The sequence below is a fragment of the Pezoporus occidentalis genome, unplaced genomic scaffold (genome assembly GCF_034315485.1).
Source record: "Pezoporus occidentalis ecotype Australia unplaced genomic scaffold, CSIRO_AGI_Poc_V1 ctg23, whole genome shotgun sequence".
Classification (NCBI taxonomy): Eukaryota; Metazoa; Chordata; class Aves; order Psittaciformes; family Psittacidae; genus Pezoporus; species Pezoporus occidentalis.
The window spans coordinates 10,690,923-10,715,974 of NW_026914180.1; the positions used below are offsets into that span (position 1 = coordinate 10,690,923).

At 38.0% G+C, this 25,052-nt stretch overlaps 1 protein-coding gene across 15 annotated transcripts in view; it reads left to right on the forward strand.

Moving 5' to 3' along the window:
- The window catches only part of PARD3 (par-3 family cell polarity regulator), a 455,098-nt gene that overhangs the window by 68,350 nt on the left and 361,696 nt on the right, over window positions 1-25,052 (forward strand). The gene's annotated exons all lie outside the window — the stretch shown is intronic.

Below are 25,052 nucleotides of genomic sequence, written 5' to 3' on the forward strand. Positions count from 1 at the left end.
TTGACAAGCCTTTTGGTGAAAAATTTTCTCTAATAGCCAATATAAACCTCTGCAGGTGCAATTTGAGGCCATTTTGTCTTGTCTTACCACTTGTTATTTGGGAGAAGAGGCCAACTCCCACCTCACTACAGCTTTCTTTTAGGCAGTTGGAGAGAGCAGTAGTGTCCCTCCTGAGCCTTCTCTTCAGGCTAAGCAACCCCAGTTCCCTCAGCTGTTCCTCATAAGACTTATTCTCCAGACCCTTCACCAGCTTCATTGCCCTTCTGTGGACCTGCTCCAGCACCAAAATGTCTTTCTTGTAGTGAGGGGCCCAACACTGAACACAGTATTTGACGTACAGCCTCACCAATGCCAAGTACCAGAGGGATGATCACTTCCCTAGTCCTGCTGGCCACACTGATACAAGCCAGGATGCTGTTGGCCTTCTTGGCTACTTGGGCACAAGCTGACTCATGTTCAGCTGCCTGTCAACTGTGACACCCTCAGGTCCTTCTCTACCAGGTAGCTTTCCAGCCACTCTTCCCAAAGCATTGCATGGGGTTGTTGTGACTCAGGTGCAGGACACAGCACTGTGCATTGTTGAATCTCATACAGTTGGCCTGTCCAGATCCCTCTGTCGAGCCATCCTATCCTCAAGCAGATCAACACTGCCCCCTAAGTTGGTGTTGTCTGCAAACTTACTGAGGATGCACTCAAACTCCTCATCCAAATCATTGTTAAAGATACTAAACAGAACTGGCCCTGGTACTGAGCCCTGGGGAACACCACTTGTGACCAGCTGCCAACTGGATTTGACTCCACCACCTGGCCACCCAGCCAGTTTTTTACTCGGCAAATAGTACATCCATTCAAGCCATGAGCAGCCAGTTTTCCCAGCAGAATGTTGTGGGAAATTGTGTCAAAAGCTGTAGTAAATTCTAGGTAGACAACATGCACAGCCTTGCCGTTATCCACTGAGTGGGTCACCCTGTCATAGAAGGACATCAGGTTAGTTAAGCAGGACCTGCTTAACCTTCTTCCCCATTGGCTTGTCTTTTGACACATGGAGACAGCCTGTTCTTGCACCTTCAATGTTTCCTTCTTGAGACTATCCAGCCTTCCTGGACTCCTTTGTCCTTCAGGAGTGCCTTCCAAGGGACTCTGTCAACCAGCCTCCTAAACAGGGCAGGGTCTCTTTTCTGGAAGTTCAAGGTAGCAGTTCTGGTGGCCCCCTCTCCTTACTTCTCTGGGAATCAAAGCCTATCATTTTGTCACTCCTGTGCCCAAGACAGCCTCAAACTATGACATCACCCACAAGTCCTTCTCTGTTCACAAACAGCAGGTCAAGTGGGGCACCTTCCCTAGTTGTCTCACTCACTAGCTGTGTCAAGAAGTTACCTTCCACACACTCCAGGAGCCTCCTGGACTGTTTCCTCTCTGATGTATTGTATTTCCATCAGACATCTGGTAAGTTGAAATCCCCCATGAGAACAAGGGCCAGTGATTGTGAAACTTCTCCCAGCTGCTTGTAGAATATTTTGTCTGCTTCTTCATCCTGGTTGGGTAGTCTTTAACAACTTCCACCATGATATCTGCCTTGTTGGGCTTCCCTCTGATTCTTCCCCATAGACACTCATCATTACCTGTCATCATTAAGCTCTCAACAATGAAACCACTCCCTAAAATACAGGGCTACCCCAGTGCCTTTCCTTCCTTGCTTTTCCCTTCTGAAGAGTTTATAGGCATCCACTGCAGCACTCCAGCTGTGTGAGTCATCACACCATGTTTCTGTGATGGCAACTGTGTTATAGTTTTCCTGCTGCACCATGGCTTTCAGCTCCTACTGTTCTTGTAATCAAGCAGAGCTAGGACTTCTTGTAGGAATACAATGGTTTAAAAAGTCTTTCCTTGAGCAGTTTCTGTAGCACAGGATAGAATTTAGGACCAAAAGTTGGAAAGAAGTTAAGGAAGTGCAGAACAGGATAGTGTTTATGGTTCTTCCTAATGATCAGAATTAAGAATTGAACCAGGGTTTGGGCTTACTTCTGTCACATACCTTATGCATCAAAATGAAAGTTTACTATAAACTTAAGAATTTTTTACTCATTTTTGTGTTGATCATCTTTAAGATAAGTTATGGGGAAAGTTTTCATAATACAGTTTTCTGTTTCATCTGTCAATACTTTTAAAAAACCCATGAAAAAAAAACACCAAACCTTCATGAAACCAAAGAAACCCCACGCAATTTTTTTCTTGAAAGGAAAACCCAAGAAAATTGGAGTAGCAGTGACTGACATTTATTTGTCTTTCATTGATCTATTTCTGTTTTTCTTGAGAAGAAGATAAAAAATGAAGTGTCAACTTTGTGCTTGTGAGAACTGCAGTGTCCCATAGGCTGTCTCTCTTGAAGTCAATCTGTTTATTAAGGACTGTTCCAATTTTTAAAATACTTTAACCTTGAAACATTCTGTTTGTTTCCTTAGATTGTCTTCTACAATCCTTGCTTTACTGAATTACCTTCTCTTCCTCTATAAATACTTTGGCATGTTAAGGCAGGTTGCATTGATTTCTTTGTTTTGAATATTACCATCCTTGTCACACATTTTTCATCAAAAATAGCAGCCATAAATCTGTCAGCTGTCAAAAATAGAAGCCAGCTTTGAAAACTTTAAATATTGAAACACATTTCATTGAAACAAGTTGTCAGCAGAGAACATATTTCTTTTCCTGACACTGTCATATTGCATTGATGGATGGCACTGGTCAGTGGTGTTTCACTTTATGGCATCAGTCGAGTACAATACCAGCATTGCAGATGCAGGACTGAGACATCCATCTCTTTACTATCAGCCCACTGCACCTGTTTGCTTTGTGGACAGGCGATGGAGCACTGACACCGGCAGTTGCTCATGAGCATGGGATAGATTTCCATTGGGGGAAACAGTTACAGAGCAGCAGTGTAGTTAGTTTCTTGTCTTCTTCTTTCCTGAATCATTAAAAATGTTGATGCTTGTTATTATTTAGTACTATGCATTTAAAAATATATTCACTTACTGAACTATAATGAATTCCTTTTTCTTACTCCTTCCATGTTCTGTCAGAAGTTAGGTGGACTGAATGTAGACATTTACTCTGATGCAGGTGGATTAAATAACCTGAGAATTGCCTTTGGATTAATTCTTGGAGTCAGATGACTTTTCAGTATTTCGATACCTAAACAGCTACATTTGGATTGCAGAAGAGGAAATTTAACTTCCCTCCCCCCGCTTCATCCATCTTAAAAGAATAATAGCTAACATTTACTAATTAGTAAAAACTCAAAACTTTAGTTCTTCCAGATGACAAAGTGGTGGTTTAGTAAGCCAATAAACTTTACAGTAAACTATTTTATTCTTTGTGATGTAGCCATCCTTGTTGTTCAAATAGGTTGCACATCAAAGGTTTGTGACTTTAGGCAGCAGGGTTCAAGCAGAGTGAGGCATTTCATGACATTCCTGTCTTGCCCTTTGCCTCTTGAATCTCTGGTCTCCATTGATACCCAGTCTTTTGCATGGCCATCAGGTGCAAAAGAGTGGGTGTATTTGCTAATAATTTAAAGGATTAGTCTATGAAGATGCTACAGTGTGATGATGCTTAGTGATGCAAAGATCAAGAACAAAGATCTTGATGTACCTATTCATCCCTTTCCCTCCCCCTTTCCTTTTTATGGCTTCCAAAAAGTAACTGTGTTTTTGTCTGCCAAAATAAACAACAGGCTGCTATGCATATGCACATTTTACTTTTATTGGGAGGAAAAAGTGCTTGACTAGCCCATCTGAAGGTATTGCCTTGGTCTTATAGAAAGGTCAATGTTTCCTTCAGATTTCTGTGGGACCTCCTAGATAACATACAGATATCAAATCTAGGTTAAACAAATATTTGGAACTGCTTTTGCCTGTTCTTAATTGTTTCCAAATGTAGCAGCCTGGTGATACGGAGCCCCAACAGGCTACTTCTAAACTGCTCCTGAAGTCAATAGGTACATATTTATATACTCCATAAATTTATGTGTCCATAACTTTGCAGAGATCAGCACATTAATCTTTTGCTGCGTTTTAGTAAACATGCCATTATTCTCATATCCTGAACGCTCATACTGTTTAGATCAACATTTGGGTTGGACTTATAAAATGTAGCAGCTGTATTACATGCTTTGATCAACAACAAAAAAATAATCTTTAGATTTATGGATTTTATTTCAAGTTTCTCTGTTATAATCCTAAAATTGTACTATAGGAATCATAATCTCAACAAAATTGTCCCTTTTAAAAAAGGCAAGTGTTATTAATTTCTAAATGGAGCCTGAATTTTTAAGTAATTTTTTCTTTCAATTTGTTTTCAAGTTTATCTTTCTGTCACGAGTTATTTTCTTCATTCTACTGCTAGAAAAGCTGATTTTACAGAGAGAACAAAGTGGAAAGGCATATGGCTTTTTATTGTTGCAGCGGGAAATATTCTTGGAGTCATGACAAAATTAGTAAGGGGAAAAAAAAGGCAACAGGTTTTTGTTGTTGTTGGTTTTACATTGTCTCATTATATGTTTAGTTCAGTGGATAAATCAATAGCAACATCTGTAACACAGTGAATTAATTTAACTGAAGAAGTTTGGGAGCAGTAAATTAGCAATATGTCAGCAGGCTTCAGTGTAGTCTAAGTTACGGCCGAATGTTTAAATTCTTTTTTTTTTTTCATTAAATAAAACCTTTAGGATGATAGGTGATTAAAAAAATTAAGAAATAAGTTCTAGATATATAAAAAAGAAAATGCCAGTACAGGATATAATTTCCAGAAATTCTTGTGATCTAACTGTCGTAAGCTGTGGATACTTTTGAGTCCAAACATAATTTTTATTCAGTTTGGAAGGTAAATCTAATCAGTGTAGAAGCAGTTATTTTTAATTATGATATTCTGGTGAACATTGTGTGGAAGAAAATGAGGAAATGAATTCTCAGATTTTCTAAGTTGCAAATAGGACTGTCCTTTCAGAGAGCAGCAGACCAGTGTTTAGCGGTAGATCATGTGGCAAATAGTAGCCTGGGTTTGTTCAGTAAATTCCTTTTTGAAAGAGAAAGCAGATCAATTTTAGAAGTGAAGTGTGAGTCAGGAGAGAGGATAGGCAGACTTCTCTCCTGGAAGTCAGTGGAACAACCGGAAGACCTCTGTGGAAGAATGATGCTTCACCCTTCTGTGGCTGGCTGTGTTTTTACTGTTAGCAGGCATCCTGTGTGACTGAGGACACGTCTGTTTTGGAGAAATTGTTGGTGTGACACACATCGGTAATGAGGAGAAGGAATGTTGTATGGCCAGCTCCAATTCTGTTATACAATACAACCGTGTGTGAGCAGGGATTGAATTGGCAAAGAACAAACATGAAGGCTTTCCAATTGATTGCTCTTCTTATGTGCTGATGTTTTTATGTATCCAGTCTTGTGGGGAGGTGTTGACATATTTTCTGTCAGATAAGGGAAGATATGTTTGTTATATTTCACAAGTCTGTTGGGCTTCAGCTGGTGGAATTAGGATGATCCATTTGATATTTCTTGCTTGGATTTCTGAAAAGTGTTTGACAAAATCTGTCTCCAGAGTTCTAAAGAAGACGTAACAGCCATGGTATAAGAGAGAAAGTTTGTCTATAGATAAGGAAAAAAACCATATTGGGAAATACAGGGGAAGGGTAAACACCAAGGTTTTATTGTCAACAGCAGAAGGTCACTAGCATGTTCTGGTGGTAGTGGTGGTATTTATTTTTTGTTTTTATTTCTTCCAGAGATGACTGCTTGAGACTTCTGCTTTTAAACTGAATTATAAATGAGCTATAGAAAGAAGCAGGAGATGGCAAAAGTGGGGGATGATCCTAAGCTGTTTAGAGATGTAGGGGCTGGGTCTGCCACTTTCTTTCATATTTGGTCCTCAGAAGACTGAGTCATGGGCATTACAATGATGGATGAAACTGAGTTCAATTAAATATTAAGGATTTATAGGTTTTTGTTTTTTTTCTTCCCTTCCTAGTTTTATGTATGAAGCAATGAACTTTGAGATAGCTGTTACAATTAAGGATTGAGATCTTGTGATTACAGTTGATAGCTTCAGAAAAATATCTCTCTGCTTAGCAGCAGAGGATGGTAAAGTTATTTTTTTTTTGATATCATAGATTGATGCTTTGTAATGCTGACTTGTTTTGTAGGTTTCTGTAGAAAAAAATATTTTATTTGCTAATGGAACATTAGGTACATTTAACTTCCTTTATCAGCATCAGTAGATGAATATGTGAATTATCTGTTTACCTGTAAAAATGTACTTTTTTAAGATTGTGCTACTGAACTGGTTATAACTAGGGATTTTTAAATGCTAAAGATATTACTTGTTTATGGCTTTACTGTATACAACAATATTCATCCTACTTTTATTGGCTAGTTTATATACTACTTTTTAATCTGTTGATATTGACAATGGTGTGAATTTTTTCATAGCAGTTTAATTTTTTTTTCTAATTGTATTGCAATCATAATTGTTGTCAATAAGATAGAGTGATGTTCCTACTAATTAGTGATGTAGCAGCATGTAAATGTGTTCACTGAGTGTAAATATGAGCACCTTTGTATTCTGTCTATAACCTCATAGGTGGAGTACTTCTTTATGTAGGATATTTATAGTGAGGACTAAATGAATAATAAAGGGGGACTACAGTAATTCAATTTTATTTTCTTAAAACTTAGAAAAATCTGAAATAGGCTGGAATTTTATTGGAGTAATTACATTTGCGACTCAATGAGAAGTATGTCCCTGTTCTTGCTGTCCATGTTGAACCCAGCACTTGTAATATGTCCATCTGTAGTAGTCAAAACAATTCTTAATGTTAAAAATTCCTAATGTTAAAATTCTTAATATTAAAACCTTTTCAGACAGTAGCAAATAGAATGGTAACACATGAGTATGAGATGTCCCTTCCTGAAGGTTAACTGTAGCTAGTATGAGGCTCCTCTCCCCACTCTGGTGACAGGCTTTGGCTCTAAATCCTCAGGGAGGAGCAGCCATAATTTGGCCTCCTTGAGCTGTGCTTTGGTGGAACCATTCTCTGGTTATCAACTGTAGAGGGAGCGTAAACAGAGGAGCTAGTGAAGCTTAAAGTTAGCTTCTGCAAAAGCCTCTGCAGCCGTGTTTCCAGATGTTGTCAAAGTGTTCTGGGTACCTAAATGCCTAAAACCCTCTATTTTGACACAGTCCAGACATTTTACCCAGTGCTTTTCTGTGGTTTTCAGAAATTATTAAATTGTAGGAACGTTTGTTTATCTGTGTGGCTGATTCTCTCTTCCACCCCTTCCTTGTAGTGAGCCTGGCCCTGGCATGCCATCCCCACTGCTCCTTTTGTTTGCCTTTGTCCCCATTGGCAAAGGAGCCTGAGGAGCCCATGCAAAGCTGGAGACTAGAATAAAACCATTTTCATTAACAGCATATGCAATTAAGTGGGGAATGATGCAGGTCCTGGATTAGGGCTCCTGTTGCTCTGGGCCTTTTCTGTTGGCTCTCCAGTCAGGTTGCCTGTGTTTTGTTTTGCTTGAGTTCAGGCCAAAATAAAATGGTATCCAGCTGCTCTAGCTGATATTTAATCTCCTTTGGTGCTCCAATGTGTACGTGTTCCAGGATCAGATTCCTCTGGTTTGTCTTGTCAAATAAACGTCAGCATTTAACGAGGTTATCTGTGTATTAGCTGAATTACCTTCTCCATGTTAACAGTGTGGCAGTTCATATGGGTAGTGCCAACAGCCAACACTGTCACAGGTACCACTTGATTAAACTGGGAAAATTTTATTTTCCATTGAGAGGGAATAGCTATATTGAAACTTGAGTGTGTTGAGCTGCTTAGGTTAAATATTTCACTAAATCTGCTGAAGTTATTTGAATAAAAATTGTTGGAATGAATCATGGCTTCAGATGGTTTTAACAGCAACTGAAATGGGTACATGACAAAACGACTGTAGAATAGTACAAACTCACAAATTATGGAAGAGATGGTTTATTCTTATCCTTTGCCCTTTAAAATTTTAATAATGGCATATTTTTATGTTTAGTCAGTGAGCCCTGAGAGGAAATCAGAATTAAAACTTAAGATCATATTTATTTTTGATTTCAATGAGCATTGGGAATGACTGTGTTTTAGCTGCATGTACGTGTTTCTCAAGAACATGATGCAAAGTTAAGTGGCATGGGGTTTTAATCTCAAAATATGTGCTTATCATGTATTTTTTTTCCCTTTATAATTCAATATTTGCGCTTTTAAGGGAATGTCTATAGCTGTGTTTTTTTACGCTTTGGTAAATTTTATACTGTAGAAATCTGATATGGAGTTCACTGTATACCATGCATTAAATTGCTTTTGGATAGATAGTTTGTTTTTCAGCATAAAACATTAAGTGCTTTGAGACCTTTTACTGAAAAGTTCTTTGCTGGAACTGGGTACTGATATGACAGTAAGATTCGATTTGTTATGGCACTGAATATTACACATTACAGTAGCACTTAAGAAAATCTCCCTCACTGCCATTTGTTCCAAAAGAAATCTCTTGTTGATGAAATTAGCTTTTTTTTTAGAGTACAGAGTTTTACACAGCTCCTAGCTCTGGTTTTGTGGTAAATATTAATTGGTAAGTCAGAATTTGATCTTTTATGTTTAGAGCATTTATTAATTTGAGAAATGTTAGCTAAAACAGGGATCCTGCCATTGCAGGGGCATGCCTGTTCTAATGATGCAATCCTGAAAAACAGATCTTAATCTGGAATTTCTATATTTTTGCTTGCGTTAAGTCTGTATACACAGACACGAGAATGTTGCATCTTATTCAAGTAGATAATGCTTCAATTCCGCTACTGTTTATGAGATATTCTTTGTCCAAAATTCACCCTCAACTACTTGTTGGTTAAGTTAGGAGGTTTACCTGTGATGTACTGCTGATACTACTGACATTTTTTCTTTTGTTGTTAGCATTGCAAAAGACAAAAAGTCATTTTTGCAAGATGTTGGGCATTATTTGCTGATGCTTTGGGATTTAAGCAACAATTAAGGAGTACAAAGTGTATAAAGATAAGGGTGGTTTGTATTTTTAGACAAGCCTGAATGTTCTTTATTAAAAGCCCCTTTTTTATTGCAGCATGTTTACTTCGGGCAAGTGGGCATAAGCTCATCTCTCTCACAACTGTTCTGTAGCATCTGTTTGAAAACCTGTGTGTGTACAGGTTGCCAGGGATCTAGAGGGCACTGTGGTGGGGAACTGCTCCGGCTGTTTCGGACTGCTGTGGCCCGGAGTTGTTGTTCATAATGAGTATTCTCTTTCTGAGCTCAGCGTGTGTGTAATTAATGGGAGAAACTGTCTGAGAATGAACTGCAGACAGGTACGGGCCATCGTAGCCAGGTGTTTAATTATTGTCATTAGGAAGCATTTGGAAGTTCCTGGTGTGTACTTTGAGAAACATAACAGTAACTGAATCCCTTTGGATTTTGATGGATTTGTCCATTGTATTAAAGGATGATTAAAATGATTAGATTCACAGTGTTAAATCATTAATTTTCTGAACATCTTTATCAAGAAGAGGTAATAATTATAGTCTACTTGATGTGTTACACACATCATATTCCTCTGAGCAGATTATTTTTTTCTGCCACTGTGACAGTGGCATACTTAATTAACATCCTTGAAAACAAGTATGAAAACTTGTGCATTTTTAATTATATCTTCAGTAGCAATATTACTGTTCTTTTAGAAAGGTGCATTTATCATACAAAAAGAGCCTAGCATTGTGGTCAGTTATAATGATACTCAAGAAAATACTGGGGTTACATATGAAGCAGACAGTGTTCCATTTAACTGGGGGGAAAAGGGGGAAAGGGAAGTAGCCTGAATGAAAATAAACTTTTCTGTGTGGACTCAGGGCTTTGTTATGAAATGACTCAGAGTGAGCAATGTGCTTTCCCCAGAGGTGCAACTAGAATTCACCTCTCACTGCTCTTTGTGCATGGTTTGAGCCCAGAAAACTTTTTTTTTTTTTTCCATCTCGATTTTAAAACACATCTTCATTGCAGCAGCTGTATTTGGCATTCTGTTCTCTTTCATGTTTGAGAGTAGTATGTAGGAACATGGAGACACTGGCTACCTCTTGTGTTCAGTCTGTTTAATTACACTCAAGACCTTTTACTGAGTTTTTTATTTATTTCCAAAAGGCTGGGTAAATGGAATTTTTTTTTGTTTGGTTTTTATTATTATTATTATTATTATTATACTTCAAATAATTTTCTGAAATGTTAGAATTAGTAGAAGAAATGTTTTTCTACTCTGCAGAAAGATAGATGAAGCAGTATTTCTACCTATATGTCTTTCGGTGAGATACATAATTTTTTTAAGACCTATTTATGTTCTTTGTTTTGCTTTGATAAAAATGAGTAAATCTTAAGGAAATAAAAGCTTGGAATTCGTTAAACTTTTTTTGATTTTTCAATTAGAATATTACAAAATCTGTAACTTAGTGATATGTAGGCAGCCTATAAATGGAGATGGATAAAATAACTGTAGGTGTAGTTTAATGTTTGTTCAATAGAAAATAGAAAGCAAACTACTATGGCTGTTGGATCTTCCTTTCCCACAGGCATTTGGGAAATCTTTCTGTTACATTAAAACCACGTTTTGGGGGATCTGGCCTGCTGATTTTTACTACTAGTGTATCTATTTTGTCTTAAAAGAGTCAAACCTGATTAACTTCTGTATAAGGAAAGCATATTACAATGCTGCAAGCTTTTACAACATACTATAGTATGATCTAAGCTATTGAAATCAGATCATTACTTGAAAATTCGAAGTTCTATTTTCTCTTTAGGAAGATGCTGTTACAGGGTGGAGCTCTACAACCTTTTTGATTTGTGGACTTCTAGATATCCTCCAGTGAAGGTTCTATACCCTTTATTAATTTCTGATTGTCTTCTTTCTACTTTTCCACTTGGAGACAGTTGTTTGAATCTGGTTTGTATCTGAAATTAAAAAAAGAATTTTTATAATTTTTGGAGGGCAAAGACTATTAATTCTGAATGATTTGGGGTGGTAGCACTATCATTGCGAGGGTAATTCTGCAGCGTGTCTGTCTTGTTAATCAGCCAGTTCAAAAAGAAAAAACCTACTGTTTCATTCCTAAATTAGTTGTCTGCAGTGCAACAAGATGCAGGATTATGACTGGCATCAAGTGCAACTTTACTGATTGAATTCCAGTGCTGTTCTTTGTGCAAACCAGTAAAGCTGCAAACTTGCGGAAGTTTAAAAATAAATACCTGAAAGGTCATGTACCATAGTACTTTGCCCTGCAACTCTACAGTAACACATCAACAGAAAGAGGGAAACGTTCTGATGTTGCCTAAGTATTGTGTTTGGGGATTTCTAGTCAGCTTTTGTTCATCCACATGTAAAAATGTAGGATAGGCTTTCTATAACTGATTTTGATTTTTTTTTTTTTTTTTTTCCAGTGGATATCTAGTGTCAGCTGTAACTGGGAACTCAAAATATTAACAATGTGTAGGGAATAACAATGTGTAGGGACTTCTGAGTCCTCGACTGCATTCTCCTGTATGACATTTTAATATTTTTGATCCCAGTGGTTCCTGTTTGTATATAAGATGAACTTCTCAGAGGTCAAGAGCTGCCTGTATCAATCATTTGATTCCTCCTTTGTCCTTAGATTTCTTTTTGCTCTTGGATACTTTCGCTTTCTTGTTATTGACAGGTAGCTGAAGAAGATTTTTCATTCTCTTAGCAGTTCAGTTGAGGCCTGAAATGTTATCTAGGGTGTAGCAGAAATGTATTGCAAAGTATTTCTGCTGAATCTTAGTGTCTGTGTGTTTTAAAACGCCAGAGATGCTTGTAGACAGACACAAGGAATAGTCTGTTTCCCATTTCAATAAATGGTGTTCCATTGAGCACAGTATTTACTTTTAAGGGATCTCCCTTCTAGAGCTTTATTTCTTTTTATATCATTTTACATGTTTCACAGATACATATCATCATGCAGACTTGTATATATTTCACATTGCCTTGGAATATGCTTCAAGCGTTATTATTTTTATAAATGCAAATGCACTTTTCTTCCTTATGTTATCGCAACAGCTAGTGAACCCAGGTGCCATTCTTTGGGAGTTTTGGTTTTCTGGTAGTTTGTATCCTTGGCTTATATTGCATGGTTTGGCTGAGGGTGCCAGCAGTTGAGCTGTCTCACTTGTTAGTTTTATCTGGATACAATTTGCTTATGGGTTTCTCACGATTTGTCTGGTGTGTGTGATTTTTGCAGTTTATTTGTGCAGAAAATCCAGTGCAGATCCCTTATGAGACTTGCATGTAGACTTTTATTTAGATGAGAGGAAAATGCTTAACATTTACTTTCATCTGGGATGTGGAAGCAGTGAGCTTCCCTCTGGTGTTCTTCAGTTCAGTCTGTGGCAGGCCAGGACTGAGATGCCTCATAGACTGATCAGATCATGCAACTTCTGTTATTAATACTGTTAAATGACACCGGTTTTGGTATATATGAATTTTCAAATACATAAATTTTCAAATTTTTATTCACAGTGAACAGTCTACACTTGGAGATAGTTAGGAGTTTGTTTAAATACACTGAGCTGCAGCCTTAGTGTTTTTCTTCACTTAAGAAATTCACTCAGGTTTTATTTTGCTATATTAGGTATCTTGGCTTGAATTTAAGGGGGTGAAGTCAGCAGCTGCTGTGTGCACGTGGCTCTGTTAGGGAGGCTCCTGGCCAAACCTTGGAGATTGTATTTATGCTCTTATGGATCTGTCTGTTTCCAGTAAATGTTGCTCATCACAAAGCAATATCTTTCGCAGGAAGACAGTGTGTTTGCTGCTGGGCAAGTGAGTAAAGTGACTTCAAAGGGGTGAAAACTTTTCACTTTTGTTTTACATATTTGAAAGCTACTGCTGTTTTATCTATTTATTTATTTATTTATTCCACTTTCGCCACTTCAAACTGTTTTATCTAATTCAGGATGTTTCAAGTTATTATTCTAGACAGTCACTTAAATAAAAATAAACATTTTAAAATATATCATTAATAAGTATGTTGTGCCCAAAATTGAGTCAATGATGGGTCCCACAGGACCAGGAAACGAACCTTACGATATTATGGACAATTTTAAATGGGCAAATTTAATTATAGCAGGAGTGTGCAATTATTGAATGAGGTATGAGAGACATGGGAAATGTTCCTATCTAAATAATGACCAGAATGTGCTTGTTCTAATAATATTCTATAACACATTTAGGGCCCTAGGATTACAACACTTTCAGGTTATTAGAAGATGATGATAATGGTGTGTTTTATTGCCAAATTACTGCCATACTCTCTGAGGTATGAAGTGATATTAATGGCCATCTTCAATAAGGAATAACATTTTGCAACATCAGTAGCATTTAACCATATTAAAATATGTTGTGTTGTGCAGTAGAGCCCTGAGGTACAGAGATGAAAACTGAAGAGTTTAATTTTGAGATGCAATTGGGAAATTATTGGGATGTTCAAAAAAGCTCTAGGGTAAAAATACATTAATGAAGTAAGCTCTTTAAGTGTTTGCAATAAATAAAAAGATACATGTATATTACCTGGTTGTAATTTTGGTTTATAAAAATGTTAAAATTGGTGCATGACCTCCATTCTGTTTAGTGTGCTATATAAAATTTTAATTATCTAAGTGTCTGTTAAATCTAGAAATGAACCAATAAAAGAGAAAATTAGTACATATATGTAAATGAAAGCTGGCTGGAATGCATATTAAAATATTTTTCAGAATGGAGACATCTTTATAGAATAGGTGACAAGATAGCATTCGGTCTCTCTAGTAACGTATTCTTTTAATGAGGAGCTCTGTGTTCATGCAGTTTACCAACAGCCATCCTTTACAGATTTGTCTGCCTCTTTCACTGTAAATATTGCAATATTTGTTTTGCCAAGGTCAGATGCTCAGACTTGGTGTCATTATTGTCATTGATCTAATCAACTGTAACTCTCATACCATCTGCTTAAGTTAGTATGTTAATTCCAAGTAAATAAGTTAATTCCAGTCACTCAGAACTGCCAAAGAGAAGAGATTTTATTATGTCAAAATGTGTCTCCAAGGCTAAATAAGCCCACTGTACATATTGTATGTTATGGAATGTTGTAAAATATAAAGAAACATTTTCCTTTTGCTTTCATTCTTTCAAAACAAATCTGAATTTTATTTAGAGCCATAAAAAGATGGGAATTGTATTTTTGGTGGTTTTACAGTCACTGTAAAATACCATAAAATATTTGTAAGTTATTATCTTGCTGTTGAGTCAGCAATTAAAGAATTGCATGTGATAGACATACTAATTGTATATGATATAATTTTATATTATTCAAATATTATTAAGTGGGTGCAATAGGATACAGTAGGGATTGTTTTTCAGCCGTGACCTAGTACTTAATGGCAGATGAAGTGTCGGAATTGTGAAGTTTGCCGTGGGTCAGAACAGAAATAATGTGAGGAACTTGCTATATGTTGACTTACAGCTTTAGTTCCCCTTGGAGATATGAAAGTTAAATCTGTTCTTTAATTCTGATTTAGATCATGGGGGCTTCAGTTCTGCTCTCCCTTAATGTTCAAAAATCTTGATTTGAGTGCTGAAAATTCAAGAGGTTACCTTTTAAAAATACTTGAGATTTGTTAAAGTGAATGTTGGTCATGACATTACCATTCTTGTGGAACTGCATGAAAGTGTGTCTTTCAAAACTGAAGGATTTGGGATTTAAGCAAAAGCCTGTGGTTCAAAACTCTTCATTAAAATCACAAGATTTTGGTGAAATTTTGAAGACTGAAAAAAATTTAGGACTTGAATGAGTCCTGATTTAGCTCCAGTTTGATGTGTATAATTTGTTTATTTTCTTGCCATGCTGTTTTGAAATGTGTCAGTTTGTGGCTCTTCCGTGATTTGGGACTACTCCAGCCATTGCTCTATTGCTTAGCTCAAAATTGTTCTAGTATTTAAGAGTAAACTGAAAAGTTTTGTTCTAGTCATAAAAAAGAAACATTTTTAGACTAGAGCAGATAAAATCCAGAGTCCCATGAGTCTTCATGGCTTAGAGCTGTAGGGCACAGAAGAGGTGGTGTCTGGTAGCTTTGATATTGTAGCATGGCCTTGGGAGCAGTTGTATCAAAATGAACGGAGTGATTGGAATGTCTCTCAGGGAAGGATTAGTGTTTGGTGGCACAATATGTAAATTTCTTGCTTGGTAACAAGGAGTGTAATGCAATTTGGGATAGAGTTTTAACTAGTCCAGTTTTATGCATGTGAACTTAAAAGCAATATAGAGACATATATTAAGCTATTTATGTTGGTCTCAGTTTAATATGGTGTATTTAACTGGATACTGTTTAAATAAAATTAAGGTGGCATATGGAGGTGTGCTCTTGGTTTGAAACGGCTCTTGTAAGCACTGATAAAAACCTGTTATTGGTAAACATTGATAAATCCAAAATATGTGTGGTTTTCTGGTGGCAGAAACCAGCAAGTGAGCTCCTTCTTTCCGTTCTGTATTGAGAAAAAGAGCAGTCGCTTGCAGTGCTGGACACAGGAAAAAGTTGCAGGCTGTCTTTTTGCCACCTGATGGGCCATGCTTTTTTTGGGAATGCTCTCTGGTGGGGCTGTCCTAGTTTTTGATATCCTCTAATGGCACAAGGGATGTTCAGAGAGAGCTGCGATGATTGTGGAGTGCAAAGTACTGTTCATTTTGTAAACAGGCAATTGATGGCAAAATTGTCAGTTCATGATGTTTTCCTATATTAATGGCTTATAGAAAAGGTATCAAGTTTGATTTATCATTTTGTAATGAATTGTTAAATAAAGTCCTGAATTAGCATTTAGGAATGCTCAACGAATGCACAGGCTGTTAGGTATATGTATTTATATATCCAAGTTTATATAGGCATTTGCAATATTATTTTGTAATTCACTGTCTGCCCTGTGCTTATGTCAGTTCTAGCCTTACGTAAACTCTCTTGCTCTGCTATGTCTTCAAACTCTTTCACTTTCCAAGGGTCTAAATCTATCAGGGATTCAGGTGCAGATTTCTAGAGGTGAATATGGTAAATTTGAAAACCACACTTAAATTTAAAAGATTTTAAATGTGTAAATAATGAAAAGTATCAAAAATTCTTTAAACTAGAAAAATATTTTTAATGCATTTAGTTGACTGGCACTGAATAAAATGTGTCATATCTCTGTGTACACATTCCTCTCCATATTTCACAAAACCAGAGGTGTAGTAACAAAACCACTGTTTATTCAAACCTAAATAGTTGAACCATAGCTCAATTGTGTGATGCACAGATGAAGTAGTTGAGTTAGTCTGCACTTTTCTAAGGGTTTTTATGATGCCCCCTCTCTTTAGGAGGGACCACACTATCTTTATAGAAGATAGATTTTGTTGTTGTTTGCTTGTTTTTAACTTCATGCAAAGAGGAACCACTTTCTCACTACTCCTGTGTGGGCTAAGTGCACTGAGAGCCCTCTGTTCTTTCCAGGTCCTGCAGAAAATGCTCTAGGATATTAGGCATTTCAACAGAGAGTCTCAGCTATACAGTTTCTAACAGGAAAAGAGAGACGATGGACTTAAATCTGTGTAGATAAAAGGAGACTGCCAGCAGGAGATGGTTACTGTGCCTAGTGAAAGGAAGAAAATGGGATCTATAGAAAGAAGAGGGCTTGAAGTGATACTACTCTTACCCAACCTGAGGAACAGAGACCAGAAGCAATTTGAAGAGTTCTTCATTTTTTGGGCTTCTACTTTTTAACCCTTGCCCCTGGACAGACAGAGCTGTGGCTTGTATTTGCAGTTGGGCTTTTCTTATATAACAGGCAATGTGGAATACTGCACAGGGAGAGGGTAGGAGGGTTAATTCCCTTCTCACAATCACTGCCATGCACCATGGAGCCCTGGCTGATGCCAGGATGCTCAGGGCAGCTCTCTGCTTGCCCTGCTGTCGTGGAAGTCACATCTGGAGAGAAGCAGTAGTCCAGTGTGGCAAGGCTGGTCTGAAAAACTATATCTAGCATAGAAAAAGGGTATTGCGGGAATGGAAGTATTTTCTATAGTCTTAAAAACACAACAGGCAGAGATTTCTGAGGTTTTTATTTATAAAACTTAGGTATTCTTAGTTGTACTGAAGCCAGTGCTGCGCTCACCACCCTATTTAGACCCTGGGAGTACAAGTCGGCTTCTTGTTTTTTAATTTACTGGAATAAATGTAATTCTTTAGTGAATAGTTGAAATTACTAGGTGTGGCCAATAGCATTAAATAGCTCACTCACAGAGTGACATATAAAGCTTTTGTCCAAAGCTTATATTTTTGTTTTGGGTTATAAGAAGATTCATTCTGATATTCTGCATAATATTTGATCTGTTTAGTATCAAGTAGAACTCTGGGTTTGTAGCTTAAATGGTGACATCCTTTACAGAATACTGCTTGTATAGCTGATTTGCAAGTGCTGGATTTGGCAGTGTAGCTCTCATTTTCAGTCTGTGTGGAAGATGCACTAACTGTTCAGCAGAGGTCACTATAAGTTTGTGGTTGAGATGTTTTAATGCTACTTATCAAAATGTAGTGAGAATATTAATATTATGACTAGGAAATTTGTGTGCTTGCATTAGCTTTGAAATGAAACACTGTGAATTTTAAGATGGTTTTTGTAAAGTAGAAAGTGGAAGTGATTATAAGTTTTCAAGGAAACTTGAATAGCCTTAAGAAATATGGCATATACCCAGAATTTAATCTTTAGTATTACTTATGAAGATTCATTCGAGTGGTGACTTCGATAGAATTATGTCCTCCCCCTTCCAAAATGTGCCACTCCTCTCATTCCCCTAAAGCCAGGTGCTAAAAGGAGTGTGGCCCTCCTGTTTGTTTTGGGCTTCGCTAAAGGCAGCATTGAAATCTTTCTCTTTCATAATTCAGTGACTGAATTAGTTTGTAAAGATATTGCACTTGATATTTTAAAGGCAGTGTTGATCTTCTGCAACTACTTTTTGGGTGAAAGAGAAGTTTAGTCTTCCAGAGGCAATTAAGAATCTGTATTCTTTATTACTGTTGTAGTAGCCATCTTGCAGAAAGGTGATGCATGCTCCTGGCTATGCACTAATGTGATCTCTTCAGTAAAGAGATGTCTGCAAATGAACAAGACACCTTTCTCCCCATCTGTATTTGTCCTATCCATTATTTTCTTAACTGAATCTGATGTGAAAGCAATATTCTCTGACATTACTGTCTTACCCCAACTGTTTGAGCCACCTCATGGTGCTGCCTATACTTACCACAAGCCATGTGTAATCTAACAAACATGGTAGCTGTGAGCTCCATCTGTTTTCAAAACTGTACATTTTGTCTTTTGTCTTGTTCCCTTCATCATCACAGTAAGCTTTTTAAGCTGTATGGCAGCAGAATAACCTTTTACTGCTGTTTTCTTCCTGGACTGTGTACTTCTTCCCTGCTATTGCACTGGGGGGCGGATCGGTAGGAACCCTCATCATCTGCTCCTTGAGAATGTTTGTCCATTTTCAAACAAACTAAACCAGCCATAGAGCTTCTGAAAAATGCTGATTTAAAGCTTTTTGTATTCCTGCTGCCAATTATCAATTATAGCTGTGAAAAGTAGTCCTTGGGAGAAATCTCAAAAGTCACCCTTCTTCTAAAGACACCTTCCGATTTTGTTTAACCGGGAATTTAATGAGGCTTTCGAGTCTTTTGGATTTTTTACTTGATCTTAGTTCTTCAAGGGCTTGTGTAATCTTATTATGGAAATACTGCCAACAGATGTTTGCAATTTTGCATCCGCTGCAGATCTATCACTGCATAGGCAGGAGACATTCTAGATGTTGATTAGTAGGGAAAGGCACATGGAGTTAGATCATTGCTAGGTGTTTGGATGGAACAAGAAGCTTGTTTTCAATGAAGAAAATGTAGGAAGGAGTTCATTTAAGAAAGGGCACAGCATGGTTGACATGATGTTTGTGAACTTTACACTAAGAGAAGTCCTAGTGTAAAGTTCAGCCATGTCTGAACATATCCTCATTTTCTGCTGTCCCTTTGTCAGTTTGGAAATAGTTTTGTGGTTGCTCTCAGACGAGACTGAGGTGATGTAAACTGGAAACTGCATGGTGAACCTTACAAGAAATTATGCATGTATTTGTGACTGATGGAAGCGACTGGTTTTGCTACAAAGAGGAACCGTGTTTTTAGTCATGTGCCTCTGTATGCTCCTGTGTCTTTTCAGTTGTATTTTAGTTCAGTCGTGATTCGCAGTACCATATTTTGAAATCAAAAAAAACCCATAGTCAAAGACTGCATTGGTGCTGGAAGGATATACAGTGTTCAATGGCATTTCTGTGTTTTCTCTTGTAATGTTTCAGGTGTTGCTGTACAGATGCAGTTTAAGATTCCTGGCGCAGATAATTTCTGAAGTCAGTAACTGCTGCTAAGCAGTTACAAATAGCTAGTCTGCTTCATAGTGAACTGACAGAAACTGCAGAGTTTGTGGTTTCTTTCAAATCCCCCCTGATCCCAACCCCAGCCTCAACTACAAGCAAATGTTGGTGTCATCTCCAAGAGTGGCTTTGAGCATGGTGGAGGAAAGTATGCATATATGATGGCCTGACTTAGTGATCTTGAAAATGAAAAGGCAAGTGCTTTTTTAATAAAGAGCCTTAGTTCTCTGTTGAAAACTTAAAATAAATGGGCATAAGGATTGGAGGCAGGCAGCAGCTCATCATACAGTCTGAGCAGTGCTCACCTGCATGGCAAGAGGGTCGCATGCAGAGAAGATTCTCCTTTCAGTCATTTCCTGTCAGCCTTTGTCGGTAATCAGAATATTTTCAAATAGTGAAATGGAAATTGCCAACTCATCCTCAACTTGGCAATACAGGTTCTTGTATCAGTTTTCTGGTCTGATTCCCGAATTTGGTAAACAAAACAGTACCCCCCACTTGCGCTGTATTTATGAAAAGTGGCCGTGATGTTGGCTTTTTCGCAATAAGGTTGGTGAGAGATCATACTAACTTAACCTCTTCATGCTAAGGTGTGGATGAGAATTTTGTAACAGGAATATAATTTTAGCACCTACTGTTGGGAAAATAAATTGAAAATGGTTAATACATGACACTGGCAGTAAATAGCATTCTGCTTGTTAGAACTAGTATCTACTGTATGTGTATTATATGCGTATAAGATATGAATGTGTTTTATAGAAAAACAGATTGTTTGCTATCTTATTGAAATGCATTTCTTATAACTATTAATACTGGGGTGCAGTTCTGCAGTCCTTTCAGTGAGCATTCATATTTCTAAGGTAAGTATGTAAGAAAAAATAAGAAAAGCTTTGAAAGTCAGCAATAGCTGCATGCTTCAAAAGGCAGTTAATGGTTGATTACCCAAATAGGTGAATGGTCTTCCAAACTCTGGTTCTGCAGGGACTGCAACATTGTTGCTTGCAGTCTTTAACACAAATGAGGCAGAGAGCAGCATCAGAGTCTTTCAGACCTTGTCAAAATTCATGTAATTGTCAGACTTCACAGTGAGATGTCCAATAGCTTCCAGCTGCTGCTGTTTGCACTGGTACATGAGATGTTCCTAATCCTCGTCTCCTCCTCTCCATCTCCTTGTAATTCATTATTATTGTTACATCTTTATTCTCACTTTGCTTAAAAGTAGATTATGAGGGGTAAAATAAGAACCCCACCTCCCCAAGTGTTCAGTATCCAGGTACTGCCCAGTATTAAGCTGAAGTGTAATTGGAAAAGGTGATGAAGCTGCTTTCAGAGAAGGGAGACCTAATCTGCATGCTTTCTTGCTTAAATCCCGCCTCCTTCTACCACACCAAATGTTTCTTTCTGAATAGTGCATTTAGTGGCCTGTGATATGCAAAGTACTGAAATGGTCATAAACAGTGAAATAAATCTCATTTTCTTTCTACTTTGATTAGTTATTGACTGTTGTTGCTTAAGAAAAAAAATTGACCAGTTCTTACCACAGTTAAAGGGGCAGCTCCTCTGGAGACCTGCTCCTGTACCTTTGGTCAGGTTGGTTTTAGTTCTTCTTAAGTTATGTATTGGCAATATCACTGAGTGTTTTCTACACGGCTGCAATATGTGGGTACTGAACTGGCAAGGAAGTTAAGCTCCAAGCAATTACTTCTATACTCCTTTTATAACTAAGTATCCTTTTTTTGCCTCTGTTTCAGAAGTGTGTCCTTGTGCATCTGCATGTATATATATGGATTTTGTAGTAGTTTGAAAGCAGTGTCTCAGCTTGTGTTTTGTAGCCATTTATAATCTTTCCTGAAATAGTCTTCTGAAAGAGGCTTTGGGCGTAACGAGTATTTACCTAAATTGGACAGAATTTGGCATTTTTTTCCTGTCCAAACTGGGTGTGGGAAAACTCTGCTTCCCAGCTCAGTGTCACTAATCCGGTTTGTTGATTTAAAAGATAAGATTGCTTGACTGTAAATTTAATCTAGGCAAGGTCACTGGGAAGATTTGGAATCAGCTAAGCTGGGCAAAGGAGGAATGTCTTTGTGCAGAGCACAAGCTCTATCTGCTGAAATTAATTTTCTCAGTGGAAAAGACAACAGTTTTATTTCTTTATTTCTCTTCCCTCACTTTCTCTTCTGAGGTTTGCTACATTACTGCATGCAGCTTGAAGCTTTCAAGACCATCATAAGAGAAAAGTGGAGGTTCTTCTGAAAAACTCATACTCTAGAAAGGAAAACTGGCTGATCTTACTGAGTGATTAATGTGCAGTTAAAATGAAGATAATAAATAGCTCAGCACTTGGCTGGCTTAGACCATGTTAATATTCTATGACAGTGTTCTCTAAAAAACCCCAGCAAAATTCTCTTTGACAAAGAATCACTTTCTCTGAGAAGGCTAGGCAATTTATAAAAGTGTCTGTCACTTTACAGGATGTACGTACTCTTGGTGTGTCTGATAGTACTAAATGGATTTGCTTTTGAACAAGCTAGTATATTTGCAGCTAAATTTATTTGTTCTGCTGGCTTCTGTAATCAAATGTCACAAGTATGTCTATACAACATCATAAACTTTGTATGAGTGGTGAGTTGCACTGACTATGGCACCTGTGGTCTTGAAGCCATTAGTCATATTAAAGTAATAGACGGTCCCCGTCCCTTGGTGGGAGCCATGCCTGTGAACTTTCAGCAGAAGGTGGAGATTCATGTTTCTCCTTTGATTCTGCTGAGGTGCAGCAGGAGCCACATGTCCTATGGCATCTCCTCCAAGCTGGGAAACACACACACCAGGAGTGATACAAAATTTTGGAGGTGTTTACAAAAATAACTGAGGAGCATAATTCAACATAAGGACTGAATTATTGGAGATGAGAGCAGAGCAGATGGCTTCATACGAAGATTTATGAGTCACCTGAGATGCTGAACATTAAATACATGCATATTTCTTCCTCTTCTTAGGGATCTGTAAGTTTTTAATTCCTCTGGTACTGTTACTTGGTACTATCTGTCATTTTGTGATGTGTATTTTTAGAGTAACCCAACCAGGTAATAAAATATTTTTGTTATAGGTTTACAGCTGGAGAGCTAATGAAAGGTCAGATGATCACTGTAGAAACTCTTTCATTTCTGTTATTACCATTCTCTCGGAAATTACTGTTTCAGTTAATCCTCTGTCTAGGAGAAGAAATCACATAAAGACTTATCTGCCTCAGCATGAAACCAGCTGGCCTCGGTCTCGATCATGGGTGTTTGCAGGTTCAAATGCAAGGGTGCCAAGGATTAGGTCTGAAAATCACACTCCAAACCTCATGACTTTACTGCACTTTTAAGTGCCAATTCAGCTTCCTACAGGTTGGGCCATCCTTCTTTTTTTTCTCAACTATAAGATTTATTAATGACTTTCTGCTTTATAGCATCTATTTTTAGTTGAGTTTAACATCACCTTAATTTAACAGAAAAAATATTCGTTTTCCTTTTTTTTTTTTCTTTTCCCTTTCTTTTTCCATGTCATGGCTTGTTTATTTTGACCAGGGTGTGGATATATTTTCATTTCACTTGGCTGTGTGCCTTTCCCACCCAGCCATATGAACAAGAGGGAACATCTTTCACTTCAGAAGTTGGCAAAAATAATGGAGCAGCAAAATTCCACCCTTGGGAAAAGGTTAGGTATTCTTTTAAGAATGTGAGAAAGCAGTAGGTTTTGCCTTAAGGTACCAGGATGGAAACTGCTATCTGTGCACGAGATCTTTCATTAAAACATGGAAGAACATAAAGAACACATGGGAAGATGTGCAGAAAAGTGTTACTGGGAGAGAATATCAGCTTTTTTTTTTTAACTATGGATTTGGGGCATTTTGGATATTCCTTATGGATATTCACCTGGAGTTTTGTAGCTGGTACTGGATGATGTCCCTGCTTTTATAAAACTCACTTTTCATCTCTCCTACCTTTGTCCAGAAGCACTGACATCACTAGGAAAAATTACTTCAGTCTGTTATAGTTTAAATTGAAAAATTAATGATCAGTACTGTATATATCTGAGGAGGCATATAAACAACATGTATCAGAATAGCTTCCTGTTGTCCTATTTCAAGAATAAAAAAAAAGAGGGTAAATGATTCAATTATAAAGGATTGGAGAAGCTTTAATCTTGATCGGGGTGTAATGATTTAAGACATTAACCCAATTCATGATGGTAGCCAGCACCAGATACTTGACTTGAATTCATCACAGATCACTTGTGGCAGCTGGAGGGTCCCAAAGGATAATTTGCTGAACTCAGTAGGAGGTAAAATATAGTTTGTGATGACATGGGCAGCAGCAGGAGACTAACATGGGGAATAGTATAAGAAGAATATGAGTAGCAGTCTTGCATGCTGTTTTCTGGAGCAACATGGGGTTTTTAGCAGTGTGGTTCAAATTAGTATTAGAGTTAATGCTTCTGTTGCAAGGTTTCTGTCGCCTGTACTCTTTTACAAATCATGTAAGATGAAGTCTTGTCTGTAACTGTTTGCTGGTTTTGAATTCAAGTTTCAACTGAAGTAAACTTTTTCTTTGAAAATATCCGGTGTGAAATTTCTTAGCTTAGCAAACTGGGAGCCGTGGCAATCATAGATTCAGAGAATGGTTGGAAAGAACTTGAAAGATCGTCTAGTTCCAACTCCCCTGCCATGGTGAGGGGCACCTTCTGCTAGACCAGGTTGCTCAAAGCCCTGTCCAAACTGGCTTTGAACACTGCCAGGGATGGGGCAACCACTTCTCTGGGTAACCTATTCCAGTGCCTCTGCACCCTCATAGTGAAGACTTTTTTCCTAATGTCTAATCTGAATCTCACCTGTGTTAGCTTAAAGCTGTTACTCCTTGTCCTGTCACTACATGTCCTTGTAAAAAGTCCCTCTCCAGATTTCTTGTAGCTGCCTTAGGTACTGGAAGGCTGCTATAAGGTCTCCCTGGAGCCTCCTTGTCTCCAGACTGAGCAACCCCAGCTCTCTCAGCCTGCCTGCACAGGAGAGGTGCTTAAGTCCTCTGAGCATCTTTGTGGCCGTCCTCTGGACTTGCTTGAGCAGGTTGACATCCCTCTTGTTCTGGGGGCCCCAGGTATGGATGCAGTACTACAGGTAGGGTCTCGTGAGAGCAGAGTAGAGGGGGAGAATCACCCCCCTCAACCTCCTAGCCATGCTCCTTATGATGCAGCCCAGGATACAGCTGGCTTTCTGGGCTGCAGGTGCACACTGCTGGGTCACATTGAGCTTCTGGTCAAACAACACCCCAAGTCCTTCTCCTCAGGGCTGCTTTCAATCCAGTCTCTGCTTGGCCTGTATTTGTGCTTGGGATTGTCTCAGCTCAGGTGTAGGACCTAGCACTTGGCCTTGTTGAACTTCATGAGGTTCACACGGGCCCACCTCTCAAGCCTGCCAAGGTCAATCTGGGTGGCCATCCCTTCCCTCTAGTGTG